This window comes from Beta vulgaris, chromosome 6 (assembly GCF_026745355.1).
Source record: "Beta vulgaris subsp. vulgaris cultivar EL10 chromosome 6, EL10.2, whole genome shotgun sequence".
NCBI lineage: Eukaryota > Viridiplantae > Streptophyta > Magnoliopsida > Caryophyllales > Amaranthaceae > Beta > Beta vulgaris.
The window spans coordinates 55,090,886-55,107,385 of record NC_079207.1 but is presented as its reverse complement, the minus strand read 5'-3'; the positions used below and the strand labels follow the sequence as shown (position 1 = coordinate 55,107,385).

At 36.2% G+C, this 16,500-nt stretch overlaps 1 long non-coding RNA gene across 1 annotated transcript; it reads right to left on the bottom strand.

The window, feature by feature from the left end:
• Window positions 1–7,903: 7,903 nt before the first annotated feature.
• LOC130592007 (uncharacterized) lies at window positions 7,904–13,933 on the bottom strand. Its single transcript, XR_008970027.1, has 2 exons — window positions 11,639–13,933; window positions 7,904–8,769 (listed from the first exon to the last, which is right to left on the bottom strand). It is a non-coding gene; the product is annotated as an uncharacterized LOC130592007 (long non-coding RNA).
• Between the last annotated feature and the right edge of the window lie 2,567 nt (window positions 13,934–16,500).

The window sequence follows — 16,500 nt, the reverse complement described above, 5'->3', positions numbered from 1 at the left end:
TTAATATCTTGAAACCCTGAAACCCGATTTAGTATCATTTGCTCACCATTGCACAAAGTACATGAATCATTATAGGTTCAAACCCAATAGGGAAATAACAAAGAAACACAACACAAACACAAACAAATGCAACACACGTTAGCAAAAGCTGAGTGTCAACATTCCATGTTGAACAACAACAACAAATAAAGAAGCACATATATATGTGCATAACCTAAGAAAACATTGGAACAATTAAAATTCTCATATATATATTTTTATCTCAAGATTTGTTTTTTTCTAATCGGTTAATCTATATCCATACAATTAGTATAAACCCAAAGTTTTCATACTTAAAAGCCAAATTGATTACACTTATTGCTCATAACACTTAGATTCTCAATTACGTTACATTATTATGTCAAGTAAAATATCACCATGTAAAACCACAAAGAGAAGAATAGAATCATAATCGAATCGTAGATGAGTTTTACACCCCAATCACACAACAATCAAATAATGAATCAATGGGTTCCAGATTCTACGTAACTCTAAACAATTACTATATAAATTATAAACATCTTAGGTAATAACCACAATTCATTAAATCCATAAATCTGAGTAGATACAGGAGACCCTGCCAATCTACTATAAAAATGATAGACTCGGGAGACCCTGACAGTCATATCAATGTAAACCCGGGAGACCCTGCAGATTTAAGAATCCAATGACCATAAAACAACCTCTAGTGTGCACACCCCCAACTCTAGCTTTTCGATGGTGTCCCGGGAGCCCTTGCCAGTCACACTAAAGTTAGGGACAGTTCGAAAATCTTGCCACATATGACGAATATCAATGAATGAAACTTGGTGAATCTGAGAGCCCCTGTCAATCCACCAATCAACAATGATAGGCCCGGGAGCCCCTACCAACCATATCATAATATCTTACCATTTCGGAGAAGATAAAAGAATGAAACCACTAATTTTCAAATAGTTACTCCATATTATCTTTCACTTTACATTATTAATATACTTCAAGAAATCAACAACAAGATTACAATCTTTCTTTCACAATGATCCAAAATCAATGCTGTTTCTCAGAATCAATCAAACCAAATAATATTTCTCAAGGTTCCACAATCACATGTGCTAATCCATCTATTCAATAACAGCTTAGCTTATACCATGTATTTTCCATCCAAATGAATTATATACAAATCCACATCCATTTTAAGTAAATTAGGAAATTAAATGACTTGTATGATTCATAAAATCTATCATTGTTAGCATCAAAGAACTCAAAGGATTTCTCGTAGTAATCACCGTTTACATTTTAATAGATCATCATCTCATAATACAAAAAGGGATATGATATAGCTAGTAAAAGTATTTTGAACTTCATATAATAGAAAGGATATCTTAGCTTTAAGCTAACCTCTCAATTGAGCCTAAAGTGTTGGTTAGTACATGAATACTCTCTTAATATAGTTTCTAATACTTAGAAAATGTCAATACTATTATATAATTCCTCGAACATAGGAGTATATAAATCCAAAATCTGTATACTTATCTTTAATGTCCTCAAAAATTAAAGGGCCTACAACTTCAATGTTTCTATAACTAACTAGTATTTTGGTCCGAGCAATGTCACAGGTTAGTTGAAATTATAAAATATTTTATTATTCATAAATCTCATATTTGAGTTTATTAGTTTTTCTTCATATTTTGTCTAGTGCAAAATTAAAAATAGACGTTATGGCATGATAAATTATTTTAATAAAAAAACTTGTAAGAAATTGGGGATAAAAATAACAATTTCAATAATTTTAGGGTAAGAGAATTTTATTAATAATATAAGTGTTAGAGATCAAAAAGCTTGTTTATGTCTTTATGATTCCATATAATTATAAGACTTTATTATTTTTTATTTTGAAACATTTACCATTGAAATTTTGTTAGATTAGTGGTTAAACACTCACATTTTTATTTCAAAGGACATGTGTTCGAGTCCTAGTAATAATATATGTTTAATAATTTTACATGAGATTATAAAAACGTATATTAGAAACTTGAGTAGGGTGCCACGTGGAACCATTCCTTTGATAGGAACACCTTTTAATTATATTTGTACAGATACTATCATTTATAATACATAAAAATTAACATATTAATTAGGAAAAATAGAATCTAATAATTCCACCTTTGCCACTTTTTTTTTTGAAAACAATCGAACCTTTTCAAAATCTGGGAACAATTCCATCTTGTACCCCCATCTTCTTAAAACATGCCTTTTTTATTTAATAATCGGAAAAACAAAGTGACCCCCCCCATAGCAGGTTAACTCCCTTTTAGCAGGTAATCCCCCATTAACTCTTCTGCAATGGTGAGTCATAACTCCATTGGTTCTGAATCATCATCAAGGTCCAGAAGGTCAAATTGCGCGTCTTTCCAAATGCTATGCAACCACAATGAAATTGCCCCTCTGAGGACGGTGAAGTACGATGGTCCAATTAAGGGAAGCACTTTTGGGGGTGTTCCTACTGGCCCGTAAGTAATTCATCTTTTTTTATTCAAAATTGACCCTTTTTTGCTTTTTTTTTTTGATTTTGAAACTGATTAATTTAATTTGTAGGAGCAGAGGACTTGTGGGTTTTTCAAATGGGTGGATGAGATGGATGAGGATGTTCAAATGATGGTGCTGGAGAGGGATACTAGAATTTTTAAATTGGAGCATAAAAAGGAGGAGCTTAGAGAGAAGGTGAAAAGGTTGAAGGGAAAAAAAAGAGAAATTGGTGGATGAGGTTGAGGAAATGGGGATAGCCACAATAGAAATACTGTATGAGATGAAAGAGAGCAACAATGACAAGAAGCTGATGCTCACTTTGGTCATCTCCTGGCTTTTTTTTTTTTTTTTTTTTTTTTTTTTTTTTTTTTTACTACTTTAGTCTTGCTATTCAAGTAGGATTGTTGTGGTGGGGAAAGTGCTGTGTTTTTTTTTTTGATATTTTGGTTTAGGTTGGTGGGTTTATGTTGTGGGGATAGTGTTTGATTATTGCAAAAAATCAGTGGTTAATTAAATGATGACGTATACCTCATTTTGGCAAAGATCAGTGGGTATTAGATGCAGCAGTAGAGTAGTTTTTTTGGTGTTGAATGCTGCATTTTAGCGGATATGAAAAATTTGCACTCCTCTATTAATATCATCAACTATTGAAGTGATGTGCATTTGCGGGTGTTCTATTCGCTGCTTTACAATTGCACAAAAACTGTCAAGTTGTGTTTGAAGTAGTTATATGATATAATTGACGTAATAGATGTTGATTTTTGTCATTTAAAGCAACAAAATTAAGGATTCAATATTACAATAACAATAGCAAACCAACACATACATAACATTGTTCACTCTAAATTAGGGCATATAACTAAGTAAAGCACACTACATTGTTCAATCACCTAAATTAGGGCATATAACTAAGTAAAGCACACTACATTAACCATAATCCCCTACTAACAATTGTGGCTTGTTGATCCTTGACTGAATGTGAAAGAGTAAGTGTTGGTGATGGCAGTAACATCTTGAGAACCACTGCTTCCTGGAACATGCATTATACAAAAAAATCAGCTTGAGGTATGCTTGTAAAAATCAGTATATCCACCACATTCCCATAATTAACCTAAGATAACATAAAACACTTACATTAGTCATGGTACTTCCATCATCAATGTTGAGGTAGTTGAGCTCTGCCACCCCTAGATCCCCTTTTGCCACCGCTAGATCCTCTTCTGCCACCCCCTTTTTCTCCACTTTTGTTTGCTTCCCCATCCATGGCTCCATTTCTTCCTCCCCTTACAGCTACCCTCCGAGTCCTCCCACCTCTTCCTCCCCTTACACTGGTGCTAGAACTACCTCTGCTGACCACTATTCCCCCTCTTCCCAGTCTAAAGGGTTTTGCAATAGCTGTGCGATGGGCAGAGATATGGGATATTGGTTGTTGTTCTTGTGATGTGATGGTATGGGTAGCTCTAGGTCTGCCTTTTGGTTTCTTTGCAGGAGGTTCCTATGAAGTGATTGCAACAGCTGCAGGGGAGGGGCGACCTCTTTTGTTGTGGCTTTTACACTTGCACATACTACAAGTCATCTCCATGCCATGCTTAGTGAGCTTGTCTGGCCTTTTGGGATCTTTAAAAGGGTATTTTCTCTGGTCTTCCTGGCCCCACTTTTATTGGTGGTGGGTCAAGATCAAATTGAATTCTAGGCCAGTGCCTTTCACCCTCTATTGGTGGGATATAGCCTGCATAAGCTTTGATGTAAGCCTCTTTGTTGCAGGATGGATGAACATAATCTTCAGCATTTTTGTGAATGAAGCAGATTGCTACAATAACATGGCAGCAGAGGAGGCCAATCATATCCCACTTTCTACATGTGCAATTCCTCCCAATCAAGTCAATTGTCAGAGTGTCCAAGTAATAACTAACTTGGAACAAACTCTGTGTAGATGGAATTACATCACATTTTTCAGCTTCCTCTTTCTCCTTCATCAATTTATTTCTATCCTAGGGCATAAAGTTGTGGTCTATTTCAGCATTTCTTCCCTCTTTATAACCAACCTCTTTATAAGGGCTGCCCTGATATCTTGCAACATATGAATCAAGTGTTTGGCCCTTGCATTGATTCTGTATCCATTGAATGTCTCTATCATATTGCTTGTAATAACATCAGAAGGTACCTCTCTGTTCAAGAATGCTCTACAAAACACATCAGGGTTATTTGATTTGGATGCCTCAGCAGCAAGTGGATCAGCTTTTGCTAGCACATCTAAAGCATCATTGTAGTCTACTTCACTGTATGCCTTAGCACAGTTCCAAAACATCAATTTGTAATCATCTCCTTTGTAATTCTTGTGCCAGTGTGCAAATATGTGCCTTGCACAATGCTTGTGCTCAACACTTGAAAGTACCTTTGCCACCCCCCTTAAAATGGATTGTAAAATTTACATAATTCAATCACTAATTACTAAGTGCAACAAACGAAAAGTATTCAAATGCAAATGATCAATAAATGCATACCTGATGTTCATCTGGCACAATTATATATCCAACACCATCACCGAGGTTCAAGCTCTTCTTCAGGTTTAACATAAACCACTCCCATGAATCATTGTTTTCCCCTTCCACCACAGCCCATGCAATGGGGTACATCTGATCATTGCTATCTCCACACACAACCGACATCAGTTGCCCCCCCAAAAATGTTTTCAAGAAGCAAGCATCCACACAAATTATATTCCTACAAACTTCCTTCCAGCCCTTTCTAACATCATCAAAGCATATACAATCTCTGAAAAACAAGGGGTCCTTTTGTTATTGTTCCTGTAAGTCACTAAATCCACATCAGTGTGTGGACAAGCCTTCTTTATTGCTTTAAGATACCTCCCAACCTTCCCATAGTGATCTCTCATAGATCCATGCAGCTTCTTGTGTGCATAGTACTTGACTTTATATGCAAAATCCTTCTTCACTATCACTCTATGTGTTCTCCTAACAGTTTCTACTATTTCCTTAGCAGGCTAATGAGGTCTGGCCTTGAATACATCTAACAGTTGATGAGCCAACCATGTAGATTTGAGCTGTTTGTTCTTCTCCATGTTTCTAAGGCATGTGTGCTCATTCATCACTCTCTTGACCACGCACAAAAGACCTTCTCCTGGAATCCCAAGAAGCATACAACCAAAAAAGGCACCCCTGACTGCACTTGACACCAATTCTTGGCTGCCTTTTTAAATTACCAACAACAATACATAAATTTCTCCCATGAAAAACAGCAAACTTAGCTACAACTTGTTTAAATTCTGCCCTAGAAGTAAACCTCTGTCCTACATCTCATTGGAACTTAGCAAAATCAGTATCCCTCCCTACTAACAACCCTCTTTTAGCTCTTCTTACTGCCAAAGATTCATCCTCATCACTTGGTGGAGGCAGTGGCGGATCCAGGAATTTTCTAATGGTGGTACACTATCAATTACCGCATTAGTAGAATAAATGCTATTTGCTGCGGTGATATTGCTGCGGTTTTAGCGATAAGCCGCAATATATCACGTAAAAAAAAAGTAAAATATGAAATAAAGATATTGCTGCGGTTTTCGCTTAAAACCGCAGCAACATAGTGTAAGCAGAATTTTTTTTGAAAATAGTTGACTATTTGACCAGCTATATTGCTGCGGTTTCTTGAAAAAACTGCAGCAATATAAAAACCTAATATTATATAATAATATTATCTCCCACCAAACCCTAAATGAAACCTTCAGCTCCTCATTTCACGCCCCCCTCTCTCTCATTTCACGCCCGCCCCTCTCTCCTCTTCATTTCACGCCCCTCTCTCCTCTCTCTCTCTTCTCACGCCCGCCCGTCTCTCCTCTCAATTTTTCGCCTCTCTTCTCCTCTCAATTCTTCGCCTCTCTTCTCCTCTTAATCATCACCAACGGTCGTGGTTTCTTCGGCAGTCGGTCGTGGTTTTTTTCGTCAGCGTGGGTTTCTTCGTCGGCCAATTTTTCTTCGTCGGCCGGTTTTTGTTCGTCGGCAGTTCAGATCAATGACAACTCCATCGTTCGTCGTTCTCCACCCTCGCAACGAGCAGATCTGACTGAAATGTGATTTTACTTCGTCGGCGGTTCAGAGCAGAGCATATCTGTTTTGTTTTCATTTTTGTTTTTCGTTTCGCAATGTGATTTTACTCTTTTGAGTTGGTTTGACTGAAAACGGTGGTGTAATTTGCATCAATTACATTGGAACTGCGTTACTTGTTAGTTCAGATCAGTGTTTCAGCTAATTCGATTTTTTTTTTTAACGAATTCGATCAGTGTTAGTTCAGATCGATGGTGTAAACCGTGTAATCTGTTTTGTTTTTTCGTTTCCTTGTTTTCAATTTTTTTTTTGGCTTTTTTTTTCGTTTTTTAATCTGTTGGTAGATTTTGTTTTAGGATTTTTTTTTTTTTGTAAATTTTCATTAAATTTAATAAAAAGCAGTCTGATTTATGGTAGTTAAGTTCAGTAAGCCTAACCAAAGGATAAGCCACCATACATATGTTATTTCATATTCAATTTGCTTTTTAATTTTTCAAATTTAATTGAGAAATGGCAAAAAAAAAATTTTTTTTACTTGTACCAGGACATATTGCTGCGGTTTTGAGCAAAAACCACAGCAATATGTTGCACGTTATTTTTTTTTTAAATATATTGCTGCGATTTTTGCTCAAAACCGCAGCAATATGTTCAAATATTGCTGCGGTTTTAAACCGCAGCAATATAATTATTACCTATTGCTGCCCTCTTAATTGCTGCGCGCCCAAAACCGCAGCAAAAGGCCACTTTTTGACCGCAGAAAATAGCATTTATTCTACTAGTGCCGTTCACTAAACAAAAATATTTTTTGATAAAAAATATTCCAAACTAAATTTCAATCGAAAAGAAAATAAATATATAATCAATAATTATACAAAATACATCCAAATAGTACTAGAAAAACCAAATATCCAATTATGAGGGGAATTTTCATAAGAATTTTGAGGAGCATTTTGAATTGAATTGTATGATGGATCGAGAGGAATGTTGTTCGCTTGCTAGTTGAGGAGACAAAATTTGTTCATTTTGTGTTGAATGTGGAGGAGAATTTGGAGTTTGATTTTTCTTAGTGAAGAAACTAGCAATATTTTGCATTTTGTTTCGAGTACGTTTTCTCTTCATATCAAATATGAAAATCAAATAACAATTGAACTAAATAAAGATGTATCTCACCAAATGAAACTTTTGCCAATTTACCATAGACCATAAACTATAATCAACAAAATCAACATTAACAATGATAACACTCAATTCAAATATAATGTCATTTCTCTTTTCAAACACTAATAACACTCAAATCAAAATACAACAATAAAATCCACATTTATAGAATTCTAAATTATATAATTTGATATATATAAACACCCATAACAAGTGAAATTGCAATTTATTTTCCAATTCTCATAAATTCATAAATCCTAATCTATAAAGTAAAACAAGAAATCAAGCAAGTTGAAAATATTAAGATGTACAATGTACCTCTGAGACTTCGACACTCATCCAGAACAAGAAATCAACCACTGTCGTACACTAATTCCGACTGATTCTGCAGGTCGGCGGGTCACTTCGCCACTGGATACGAAGCAGAACTGCAGAAGCAACCACGCAAATGCTTACAGCTTACAGCCCCGAGACTCCGAGTCACTTTGACCGATTTCTCTTTAAGTTCGCGCGTCGACGCCGCCGGTGAGGCCGGAATCCTGATGACGGGAGGAAGAAAGGACTGAGATTTTATGAGAGGGAAAGGGAGAACTGAGGTTTGAGAAGAGTTGAGATGTGGAAAAATAACCGTGACATTTTCGTGCGTGAGAAAAGTAATTTTTTTTCTTTTTTTTTATTGCTGGTGCACGTGCACCATGGTGGTGGTAGCTAAATCCGCCACTGGGTGGAGGTATATGTATTTCTACCTCAGAGTCATCATACTCAGAAACATTGTTTCCCACCTTCCTAACATCTAAAGTTGACCCTTCTTCCCTCCGTTTTGCAGCAAGTTTTCCCTGAGCTGCCTCTACTTGCAGTTTATGTGCAAGTTCTATAATACCACAATTAAAACCTTTTACTCTATCCCTAGCTACCCTCTGTTCATCATCACTTGTATCAAGCCCTTCTTGAACCAGAGGCTCTCTCAAATATTTCAAATCTTCTTCTTCATCAGATTCCCCATCCTCATCTACATAATCACCATGAACTATACAATTATTGGATTTATACGAATGAACAAAAAAAAAAAAAAAACAGCTTAAGCAATGAATTTGCTAATAGAATTACATTTCTAGACAAAGGACTTTTTCATATACATGTACTTGATAAAAAATACTAGATTATGCAATGATAAAACTAAAAAGGAATATTTGCAAAAAACACATGATCCTTTATTAAATGGATCCTATCGTGGTATAATAAAACAAATGTTTGTTCTTCCTTTCGGGAAGGGAGGATTAGGGAAATCCTATTGATTGCAGCTTTCTCCAGACCTTTGGGAAAGCATGAAAAAAAAGGTTCGAATGGTACGATCCTCACCCCAGAATGAATGAAAGGGATGATCTCGTAGTTCTTGGTCTTCATACACATTTTCATTGTACTCTTCAGTTTCATCCAACTGAAAATCTGGGTCTTTTTGTTCCCCACCCTCACTGTCCTCACCCCCCTCATCACCATTGTGGTATGCATCATACATCTTACTTAAGGAAATTGGATTGTCAGGTTTGTTATCTTCCTAGTCATAATCCTTAGGAACACTAGATCTCACTAAGTTATCCTCAAATGTGATCTGGGATGTTTTTGGTGTTGTTTAGCTTCAGTAGGGGTTTATGAGATAATTGGGTTGGAAAGGGCAGGGTTACAAGGTTGATTGCAAGATTTAGATGTTGATGTGGTTTGTTTTTTATGCTTTTTGGGGGGGGGGGGGTCGGGTCTTGTTCAGGGACAGTATTATTAGGGACCAGCTTAAGCATCTAGCTTGTTTGATATCAAACAAGATTCTTGGGTTGACACTACTAACCTTCTTGGAGTCAGTTTTTTGGTCTTTTCGGCTCAGTTTATTTTCCAACTGGACTAGTCATGGGTTGGGTTATGGATCCAGTTTGTAAGTGTTGGACTGGGATAAAAAAGCCAAGTTCATACCCATCATGAACAACATACAAATCAATGCATCTGATTTTCAAAACAAGCTCACCCATTGTTCTCACTTCATTGTCATCATACACACTCCTCAATCCAGACACAAAATCAAGACCAGACATCAAATAATAAATCTTGTACAAATCAGTATATGCACCACATTTAGCAACTAATTCTTTTAGATAAAATCAACATAATTCATCTGGGTCAACTGCAAATGTCCTACACATACCACCCATATACACCCAAACATCATTTTTCCTTTTCTTAAATGAACCACCATGACATAGTTTAAGACTAACACTTTCCATAATAATTTGATAATCAAAAAGGGGTTTTTTTTCGCAAATTAGGGTTCAATAATTCAACACAGATAAATTAGGGTTCACAAACTTACCTCAAACACACTGAAATTCCACAATTATTTTGAAAAAAATTCCACCTTCAATGAATTTCAGTACGTATTTCCCTCAATTTCTCTTTCGAAATTTTAATGGAGTTAACTCCTTGAGGAAGACAGAGTTAAGTGAGAAAAAGGAGGGAAAAGAAAAGGGTTAACCTTTTATTCAGGTTACCTGGAAAAGGTATATGTTTTAAGAAGATGGGGGTACAAGATGGGATTGTTCCCAGATTTCGAAAAGGTTGGATTGCTTTCAGAAAAAGTGGCAAAGGTGGGATTATTAGATTCCACTTTTCCTATTAATAATGTAAGTAATATACTTTATTCTCAAACTGTAATATAATTAGAGATTTCAATCTTTTAAATTAGTAGCTAAGTAATAATACAGTTTTGAAACTGCTTCATTTGATTCTTTACTTACTACTAATCTGAAAATTACGAATTATAATATGATCAATCCAAACTCATCTACCATTCACTCTAATTCTTATATATATATACTATATATATATATATATATATATATATATATATATATATATATATATATATATATATATATATATATATATATATATATATATATTATAACGGATGTGAGAGAGAAACAAATAACGAATTCAAAAGCAATAAAAACAGACAACAGAATTACGTTGTTCACCAATTTGGCTACGTCCACGGCAGAGAGAGAATATTTTATTGATAATGATGTGAGGAATACAGAGTTACAGATGTTATATAGGCTATCTTAGTCGAATAAACGACATTAGGGTAAATAGGAATTTAACCCGTCTAATAACAATTAATGAAAATATGCGTCGAACTACACCCGTCGCGGAACTGGCCGTGAGCCGCGGAACTGGCAGCGAGTCGCGGTCAGCTCTCGATGATTTTGCCGCGAGTCGTGCTGAAGAACGCGAATCGCCAAATCCTAGATAGCTTGTAATATAACGATTCAAGGCATATTTTCACAAACTGTAAGTAATATACTTTATTCTCAAACTGTAATATAATTAGAGATTTCAATCTTTTAAATTAGTAGCTAAGTAATACTACAGTTATGAAACTACTTCATTTGATTCTTTACTTACTACTAATCTGAAAATTAAGAATTATAATATGATCATCCAAACTCATTTACCTTTCACTGTAATTCTTATATATATATATATATATATATATATATATATATATATATATATATATATATATATATATATATATATATCCAATATCAATTGTAGTATAATCATAGTCTTTAAGCATAACAATTCGGACATGCATTAGTCATATTTTGATTCTCCCATCAGTATGATTCATAATAAAAGTTTATAACTCAACATGCATATATCAATGATAATATTATGAGCTATATCATTCAAGCCAATTGCATGCACAACAAAAATCGATTAGCTAATGAAATCCAATCATTCAGATTCAATTCAGCTTAAATCTGTTCAATTAATTGAGCAACATAACTTGAGAGAAAGAAAGGAGATGAAGAGGTGAAGTTTGGCACCTCAAGATGGGTCACGATAGAGCGACAACATTACACGATAGTGTCGGCAGCAACACTAACACAACAGCAGCAACACGCAGTAGAAAACAGAGGAGAGAGAAACAGACACCGGAGGCCAGCGTCGCTAGCCTGCGGCGGCAGCAGTGCACCGCCGACCGCAGCAAACTCGGCCATGGTGGCTAGAGAATTCAGATGAGGTGAGAGGACGTGCGAGAGATAGAGAGAGAACAAGGGTTTTTTTTTTTTTGGTTTTTGAGTGACAGAGAGAAGCCACGAGAAGGAGTGGGGGTTTGGGGTTTTTATCAGTGGCAAGAAAACTGACTACATGAGAACAAAATATTAGTTACGTTTTTTGGCAAATAATACTGAACAAGTTTTTGATCCATAAAACTCAAAATACATTTAATAATACCAACTTCATAAAATTAATATAACAAGTATATTACATACGCGACAAATAAAAATTCGTAGTCCAACTTAAATAAAGTAAGAATATTCGAAACATAATTAACTTAATAAATATGATAAGCATTTAGTAAACGCTTTTAAAAATCTGGAATGTTATACTCTACCACCCGTATAAGAAGTTTCGTCCCCGAAACTCGGAATCAAACATTTGAAACACTAATAAGTAAAACAATTTTATAAATCACACTCAATTAAACATGTAATCAAGAGAAAGTGTCACACTTATATCCCCAATCCATTTAAATAAACAAAAAAAAAATCTCAAGATGCCAAGATATTAGATGTCCAGCCTCCATTATGTCATCATCTTTTGAAACTATACTTCAACTCGATTTGCGAAATTGAGGAGCAAAAGGGGCAAACTTGCTGACATTAGATTCCAATTACCTCATTTAAAGTAAAACTCATTTGATGAAATCCTTATAGACTATTCAAACTATAAAATTTTTATGAACATCACACTTTAATCTAATAAATAGAAGTTATGTACAATTACCCTGTACAACATGAAATACAATCATGATTTGAGTTATAGCAATCATGGAAACATACCAAGCATTACATTACACCACCCTTAAAAAAAAAGAGTTCGTCCATGAACTTTGAAATGAACATCTATGAAATGGGGTTATACCATAAAGATATAAGAGTTTGACATTTGAAAAATAATCAGACAAGTAGATCAAAATCAATATCAATGGCAAAACAAAACAATCCCCAAGGTCTAACAAAAGAAATTCTAATTCATTAAGACCAAACTTGATCTCCATAATCCATTGCTCAATTCTTAGCTGCTAATAACCCAAATTAGAAACAAAACTCCAATAATCTCCTCCTTTAAACGATATTTCACACAATACTCAACTCATAACTCTAATTTTCCAAAATACTTTTATAATCCAAATGATTATATCCCAAATGAATAATAAAAAAAACTCTCTCAACTCATATCTTACCTCTAATTGCCCAAAACGAATTCCGGTTAATTCCAATGATCTTTTACCACCGCTAGGTGGCTACACAACACAAGATCGCAGGGTTGCTCTAATACCATCTTGTAACTTCCCAATCATTTAAATCAGATAATGTAAACCTAAATCAAATAACAATTTGGACATGCATTAGTCATATTTTGATTCTCTCATCAGTATGATCCATAATCAAAGTTTATAACTCAACATGTATATATCAATGATAATATTATGAGCTATATCATTCAAGCCAATTGCACACACAACAAAAATAGGATTAGCTAATGAAATCCAATCATTCAGATTCAATTCAACTTAAAACTATTCAATTAATTAAGAGACATAACTTGACAGAAAGAAAGGAGATGAAGAGGTGAAGTGTGGCACCTCAAGATGGGTCACGACAGAGCGGTAACACTGCATAACAGTTACGACAGTAGCACCGCACGACAGTGTCGGGAGCAACACAGACACAATAACAACAACACGCAGCAGAAAACAGAGGAGAGTGAAACAGATAGCAAAGAGTAGCGCTGCTAGCCTGCGGCGACAGTAGTAAACCACCGATCGCGACAAACTCGGCCATGATGGCTAGAGAATTTAGGCGAGGTGAGAGGACGTGCGAGAGAAATAGAGAGAACAGGGGTTTTTGGATTTTTGAGTGACAGAGAGAAGCCATGGGAAGGAGTGGGGGTTTGGAGGTTTTTTTTTTTTGTTTTTTTGACATCGCAAAAAACGTACTAAATTACAAATTTGTAAACGAGACCTTATTGCTGCTGCATAGTCGAGCCAAGTCGTGAACTTGTTTGACTCCATCGCGGGAAACTTTGATAACTTGGCACCATTCAAGGTCTGTAGCTAGTTTTTTAATATCATTGATCGTGCATTTGACGTGGAAATCTGGAACCTCTTTGTAGTTCAAGAACCGGACCAGGTTTGTTGAGTCTGTGTGTAGAATGATACATTGCAATTGTTACTGTGTAGCCCACTCAACCGCCATTAGACAAGCTCCAGCTTCCATTAAGAGGGCTGAGTCTCCCTGTGAAATTGACCCTTGGCCCTTTCCATGCGTACTTGTTGGTTGTTTAATCACCCAAGCTGCACATCCTAACTTTGTCTGTTTCTGCCAAGAGCCATTCGTTTGAATAGTTACCTGAGCTTTGTCGTGTTTTTGGATGTTGATGTTATTGGCCACTAAAAAACCCGGAGGATTGGAAGGGGAGGGAGGGTTTTCCTCGATCATTCGGTGCTGGTTAAAAATAGTATGTTGTTGATGATCTTCTTGGACTCGGTGATGAAATCGTTCCAAGTTATCCTGTTGACGACGAAAGATTTGGTCATTCCTGGTTCTCTATAGACTCCATAACTTTCCTAAAAAAAGTGGCAGACGCCCTCCCTTAGGGCCGTCTTCCTTGCGAAAGTAAAGGACCCAACTGACAAGCCATTCTCTGAATTGGATGTGGCTATCTAGGCATGGGTCAATTTGAAGATCGCAATTTGTCTAGGCAATGTGTGCCATACCACATAATCAGAAAAGGTGTTGGAGATCCTCCGTAGCTAAGTTACATATGGGGCATTGGTTCGAATCAGATTTATAATGGTGGGACATGTTGCTCTTCGTTGCCAGGCTGTTGCGCCCTAGTTTCCACTTGAGCATGATGTTCGACTCCAAATCACACGAAAGAACTTCATGGTTCTTGGAGGTGTCATGCTATATATTTCTTTTTGCTGTTGTTGCATTGCAACATAGGAAACAAATTTGGTAGTATATTGTCCTGATTTGTTCAATTTCCAGTAGAACACGTCTCTTGTATTTCCGTTTCGTGGAAGTTTCATGCTTGTAATTATCCGAGCATTAATAGAAGTGAAAGTTTGATGTATATCTTGGATGTTCTATTGCTGTGTTGGGAGTATGAAATCTGCTACTATTGAGTTGCTTATTGTGCATAACGGGGTGCTATCCTTGGAAAGTGGGATATCCCCCTGTAACCAATGATGGTTGGCACCGATAATATTATGCCCATTCCCTACTTTCCATGCGTAGTTAGAAAGTAAGAGATTTTTGGCCTATATTAACCCTTTGGTCCCCGATGATTTATTGTGTCCGGAGTTGAATATTGTGGAAGGGTTGGTACGTTGGTCGGAGACGACTTTGGCCAACAGGAGTTACGGGTTATTGTGAATACGCCATACTTTTTTCATTAGGAGCGATTGATTGCACGCCTCCACATTACGAGTACCCGAACCAACCACGCCTTTTGGAAGTTGTATAGTTTCCTTTTTTCGCCAGTGTATACCTTTGTGGTTGTGGTCCCCCAAAAGAATCTAGCCAACAGAGCATCAATCTTATTGGTGATCGTGGTTGGAATCTTAAAAATGGCCAAGATATGGTTTAGTGAAGCTACCAAAATTGAGTTGATGATGATTAATTTGCTAGTTTGGAATAGGGGACATTGGCTGCACGAAGATATCTTTTTGGAGATAGAGTCAAGGACATATGTGAATTGCTGCGTAACCTTTCTGTATTGAATATCGACCGAAACACCCAAATATTGGCCCATATTTAGTTTTGAATCCATTCGTAGACTAGTTTTATAAGAGGTATGTTTCTCATCTTTGATGTTATGGCTAAATTTGACAAATGATTTGTCTGCAAATTTAAGATATGACATGATATTACGCAAAACCGTTTGATGAGGTTATTGAGTGTTTCACATGATAAAAAGCTGGCTTTGAAAAAGAAAAGGACATGATCTGCAAAGAAGAGATGAGAGATCTTTAGGCCGCTTCGTCTAACCTGGATGCCTTGAAATAATTTAATATCCGTTGCTCGAGTTGCCATCCTTGATAGGATATCCATACAGAATAAGAAAAGATAGGGTGATAATGGGTCTCCTTGTCGCAGGCCACGACGTAGGGTGAAGTGCTTCGACGCTGAACCGTTTGTCATGATCCTATATGATACCGTTGAGATATTCTTGTATAAGTTGGACCCAGTGGGGTGGAAAACCATAAGCTGTCAGAATTTCAGAATGAAAAGCCAGCTAACCCAATCGTAACCTTTGTTCATATATAACTTTAGAGCGGCCAGGTGTCGATGTTGCCCTCTTTGCTTGTTTATGACGTGAAGGAGTTCGTTACTTACTAAAATATTTTCATCCATATGATAACCCGAGACGAAGCCTTCCGATAGTCGGAAATGAGATTGGGAAGAAGAGGTTTCATCCTATTGACCATACACTTTGCGGCACACTTATAGATAATATTGCAGAGACTTATTGGTCTGAGATGGTTAACTTCCTCTAGTGGATAAAGCTCTAGAATTAAAAATAGAAGAGTTTGGTTCTATTCCTTTAACAGAAAACCTGTAGTAAAGAATTGATTCACCGCCTGAACAACATTACCTCTAATCCTATCCCAACG